This window comes from Empidonax traillii, unplaced genomic scaffold (assembly GCF_003031625.1).
Source record: "Empidonax traillii isolate 1590-97213 ecotype Southwest subspecies unplaced genomic scaffold, ASM303162v1 scaffold554:size495636, whole genome shotgun sequence".
NCBI classification, from domain to species: domain Eukaryota; kingdom Metazoa; phylum Chordata; class Aves; order Passeriformes; family Tyrannidae; genus Empidonax; species Empidonax traillii.
Genome location: NW_020955747.1, coordinates 311,458 through 317,020, shown reverse-complemented (window position 1 = coordinate 317,020; position 5,563 = coordinate 311,458). Strand labels below are relative to the sequence as shown.

At 46.7% G+C, this 5,563-nt stretch overlaps 1 protein-coding gene across 1 annotated transcript in view; it reads right to left on the bottom strand.

The window, feature by feature from the left end:
• The window catches only part of HDLBP (high density lipoprotein binding protein), a 39,339-nt gene extending 33,787 nt beyond the window's left edge, over nucleotides 1-5,552 (bottom strand). Inside the window, exon 1 of the mRNA XM_027897656.1 lies at nucleotides 5,423-5,552. The gene's annotated coding sequence lies outside the window, so the exon portion shown is untranslated. The remainder of the gene's footprint in view (nucleotides 1-5,422) is intronic.
• Nucleotides 5,553-5,563: the final 11 nt, after the last annotated feature.

The window sequence follows — 5,563 nt, the reverse complement described above, 5'->3', positions numbered from 1 at the left end:
AAATAGACAGTAACAGCCAAAACACAACAGGGTACCAAGTCCTTCCTCCTTAAAATCCAGTTAGTTGCTGGGACGTTGCCGAATTCACAGCTACAGCACACAAGTATTGATTGTCGTATCATCAGCACTCGCAGAAACTCTCATTCCCAGGTATTTCTCATGCAGGTGAAAGGTGTGCTGTGCACACAAGTTATATGTGTGGATGCTTTTACCAGACATGAATATATGCTGACATATGTTTATAAGCAAGTCCATTGTGGAATTCTGCTTCCTGGTTTTGCTTTGTTTGCTTGTTCTGGTTTTGGTTTTTTTGGGGGGGATGGGGGGAAGGAAGGGATGGGTGCGTTTCTTTTCTTCCATTAATGCTACACAAATCTATCCATTCCATCCCCAAACTTCTCCCAAATAGTTCTCTCTCTCATCACCGAAAGGTCTTCAGTAAAGACAGTAAAACTACTGCTGGAAAACAGTTCTAAATGCTGTGCTGTATAAGAGAATCTTGTACTAATTCCATTTAGCATCAACAAGTAAATCCATGTTATTTTGCAATTAAATTAAACAGTGTCACTTAGGGGAGGTTGCATAAATATTACTGTGCTATTCAATCCCCTCAAAGGCAAAACTTTTCCTGTGATTCATCATTTCTTGGTGTCTACTGAACCAATCCCTTTTCCTTCTTCCAGTGCTGTTTTTCCACTGAAGTTAAACTCATTATGATTTCCTCTAACTGAGCCTTTTGTGGTCCATCTTTTCTCTCAGGTCTCTCCCCCACTTTTTTCTGTCTGCTGCTTTGCAAGGGCCTCTTTTGTGCCTCTAGCTGGACATAGCTCCTTGCTCCAACCCCTGCTCCTCACAAAAGAGTAACATGCTTCCCTTGCTGCCTCAGCAACACAGCCAGCCCTCTGCACCCAAGGAAGTACTTAAATGTACTTAAGTTACTTACGTGCTCATATATCCAGTAATAGTTTGCAAAATATTACTAGATATCTTCAAGGCTTGAAAGATACACCAGATGCAGGATTCAACAACATTAAACCAGTTGTGAGAGATAAATGATGTCTACCAGCAGGATCAAAGAAAAGAATCTGTATTACACAGCAGCTGCTAGAAAGGATCCCTGTATTTCTGTGAGATCGCTGGGAAAATAACAGAGCTTGTGTAGGTAGAAACACTAAAGACCACCTAAATGAAGTAAAAATGAACCGTTTCAGCTTTAATATACATTTCTTATCAAACAAAATAAACCCAGAACACTCATCACTGCCCAACTACTTCTTCTTGTTATAATTAAAACCTTAAACACATAAAGCCTCTAGCAACTCAGTCTTCTACACACATAAATTATGCTAAATATAAAGAAGTCTTTCCCCTCTTACTTGGGCTGGAAATTGTCCTCCTCATTTATTGACACATCTTTTTTTCAAAATGACTCTCTGATTCCCTCTCACTGAAGTCATACCATGAGAACTAAGGGGCAACAGGAGTTCATGGAAGGAAGATGGGGAAAAAGGTCACTAGAATCATTAGGCATGCAGGACTTTTCCATTTAAGATGGGAATGCAAATCACAAGATTTTAATAGCAGATTTTTAGGACATAAACAGTCTTTCTTTTAAAGCTAAAGGACAGATAAATATAAAGCCACATGCTGAAATTTTTCAGGTATAATTCCACATTGAGGATAAACCTGTAATCCAAAATTATTCTTCTAAAACTAGAAAATTCTAAAATGGAAAGAGCTCTTGAAACAAGCCTTAGATTCTTGCCTTAATAACCAGCCTATCACAAGCACCTGGGGGCCAGAGACCAGCTCCTGGTGTCCCCTGAGTGCTCTGCAATTCCTTCCCCAACAGGCCCTACTGACCAGGGCCCTCCCCTCCCACTCCAAATGCACACAGCCCACAGTCAATAACACAGCCCCCTGGCAACGCAGACTTTTCTAGACCAAAGGCCTAGAAGAAGCAGTAAGTAAAATAAAAATTAAAAAAAAAAAAAAAAAAATCAGCAAAGCCCATCAAGCTACACAACAGCGTTCTAGTTTCAAGGGTAGGGTAATTAGGAAGAGAGGCCTAATCCTGCATCTGGGTTTTACTTTCCTATCTCTTCTCTATCTGTTTTCATATTTTAATACAAATAACATCTACTTACTTCTTGCACAGACCCACATTGCAAAAGTTCTGTAGGCTCTGGGCCTGTCAGTAACGTGCTCTTGGACAAGTCAGACTCCTTACCTCCTGGATGAACATGCCTTTCTCAGCCCACTTTAAAAATCCCCACTGCAACTTCATCAGCGGCGCACAGAATCCCAGACTGTTTTTGGTTGGAAGGGACCTTAAACACCATCCAGATGCGTCCCCTTCCACTAGACCAGGCTGTGCCAAGCCCCATCCAACCTGGCCTTGAACACTTCCAAGGATGGGGCAGCCACAACTACTCTGTGTATCTTCATCAAGACTGTAACAGCATTACCATAAGGGTTCAAAACACCCATGGGGACACTCGCCAGTCTTGCCATTGCACTTTAAGGTTCATTTTATAAGCTCCACATAGGATAGACCTGAGGATTTCCTTCTGAAGAATTCTTGAATACAAGACAAAGTTGAAACATTGTCAAGAAACTTTTTTTAAAAAAGAGAAACAACATTTTCACATAAATCTGATAGTCCACAGAAACCCATGGCTCAAACTGTCAAAATCCTCCCACTCATGGTAAATGAACCATTCATTCATCAAGGGAGGTTTCAATTGGATATTGTGAAAAATTTCTTCCCTGAAGGAGTGGTCAGGCACTGGCATAGGCTGCCCATCAGTCACCATCCCTGGAAGTGTTCAAGAGATGTGTGGATGAGGCACTTGGGAACATGGGTTAGTGGTGGACACAGCAGTGCTGGGTTAATGGTTGGACTTTTCCATCCTAAATGATTCCGTGATTCCTACCACACACCCCCACGTTCAGTTTGAACTTTCTGGACTGGTCCCAGTGCCACTGCTGACTATTTTGACCATCTGACTTGTAGTGATTGGGTGAATTACCCAAATTTTCACTGCAGCACAATCCTAAGTGCATTTGCACCAGCTTAGTAAGCTTCTATATACAAAGAGAAGACTATGTTTTCGGAAAGGCTGCATCACCTGAAATATCGTAACCAGTAAACATACCAATTTCCTTCAAAAAGGTGCAAACTGCACAGGCTGACTTGTCTGGGATGGCTCTCGCTCAGATAACAGCTATGAAAGCCAAGGTTACAGAGTTCTCTCCTAACAGACCATACTGGTTTCAGAGGCAGCTTAATGTCAATGGAAAACAACCAGTTACTTGACTAGGAACCGCCCTTACCTTCCAAAACCCAGTTACTATTGTTACCATTATGCTGTGCAACATAATGACAACACTATGATCCAATTCCAGTTGAAGGGAAAAGTAGGGAACATAATAACCTTTAAAATCGCAAGAAGTAAGGTCATGTTTTTTCTCCTTTTCAGGCAAAACTGGGGGAGATCAGAGAAAGGAGACAAAAAGAAATCAGCTTAACTTGCAAGAAAGGAGACAGGAGCATATGTCACACCACCAGGAGTGAAAACACCAGAATGATTTATATGGGACATGGAGCAATCTTTAACAGCTTCTCAGAAGCTACTTGGAAAACTTGCTTTGGGAACGATCTGGGCTTCCTATACTTTGCAACGATGGCAAAGCTCAGGCTGGCTGGTTACACTGCCTCTGCAACTCCAGTTACACACTGCCAGGTACTGTTACCTCCACATCTAGTGGGAGCTTTCCCTATGTCTGTCATTCTGATCCATAAAAAACTATACTACTGTGGACTTTTATGAAAAAGGTTGGGGTCTTTTTTGGTGGATGGCCCCACCTATGATTTGGGCCATGCTGTACAAAAATCCACGTATAAACAGGAAGACTGTTTTTGTTTTTGGTTTTTTTTTGTTTTTTTTCTAACAGCTTAAATCTAAACAAAGGGTTAGAAAATAGAGAGCTTTAACAGTCACACAGCTACACATTAGGTTACTGCTTCCTTTCTTGCCTCATCTTTGATGTATATTCCTCTACCACAGGGAGGGATATCCAACCCATCTATGAAACAATACATGAAATACCACTTCCAAATCAGGTTTGGGGGGAAAAGAAAAGAAACCCAAACCACACTACTATCTGCTATCTGTCTTCTAACTGCAGACAGTTGTCTAGCATTTGGATAGCAGCAGCAGGAAAAATGGAGACTCAATCATGAGGCAGCAGCTTCACTCGTCTTACCGAACAGAAATCATATGATAAAGCAATACAGCACATGTCAGTGTGCGGATTTTTCTCTGTCATTACACAACAGCACAGGAAAATTCCTCCAAACTCCTTGGGACTGAATGTCACTAATCTTTACTTCCCAGACACAGAGTGAAGAATCTGGATTCAAATTCTAAACTTAGAATTCTGAATTCAGGGCCCTTGGCTCATCTCACCAGTTACGAGGGAACTGCTGTCTCAATTACCAACATTTCCAGCATGATCTGCTTTCTTGCTTCTCCGCTTTTAGTGGAAAGACTTACTCCTGCCAATTGGGAATCCGTCCCTACTGTCTGGGGAAGGCCAGCATGGGAAGCGTTACTTATCATGTGTCACATTGCTCCAGCTATAGCTCAAGAATCATCAACGCCCCGTGCTTAACCCTCTTCAGCGCTGCTGGATTGCTGGATCATCCCGGTCTATAAATAACCCCCAATAAAACCACGCTGCAGGCCTAGAGAGCAGGTCAGCACAGGCAGAATTTCCCCTCTATCATGCACAGAGGCGGCTGGCGCTACCTGCAGTGCCACAGGTGAGGCCAAAACCCTCCCGCAGCGCGGCCCACAGTGCAGCCTCAGCTTTCGGGCCCACGGGCGGTGGGCAAGGAGACTACGAGAGCCCACAGCAGTCCGGCACCGGGGCAAAGGGCCGCCACTGGCCGGAGGAGAGGGGAAGGCGACCGCCTCCTCAACCGCGTCCCCTCAGTGGCCGGGTGGGCCCGCCCGCCGCAGGGAAGGGAAGCGGGGCAATGACTCATGGCTTTTGTCGGCTCCTAGCTGACGCCGGAGCGCTCCCCGCCGTCGAGGCGGCGCGGGCGGCGGAGCGGGACCTCGGGTGGCGGAGCGGGTCCCTGGGGCGGCCCCCGCGCCCCGGCCCGGCCCGGCGCGGTGCGGGGGGCGCCGGCAGCACGTGGCCCTCGCTGCGCCAATGGGAGCGGCCGCGACCATAGAGCGGGGCCGGGCGCCCGCCAGACATCCCGCCCGCAGCCCGTCTCGCTGCTGCCGCCATCTTGCTGCAGGCGGCGGAACGCGCCCGGCCGCAGCGCCGGGCCCGCACCCTCCTCCCGCTTACCTGAGGCGCTCCCGCCCCCGCCCTCCCGCGCGGCCGGCGCCGGGCCCGGCGTTACCTCTGGTCGGCCCGCAGCGAAGCCTATGCTGGGTACAAGGCCGAGGGCCCGGCCGCCATCTTGGTGCAGCAGAGGGATGTGCGTGACCTACAACATGCGGGCGGCCCCGCCCCGTCCCCGCGTGTTGCTATGGCGATGGGG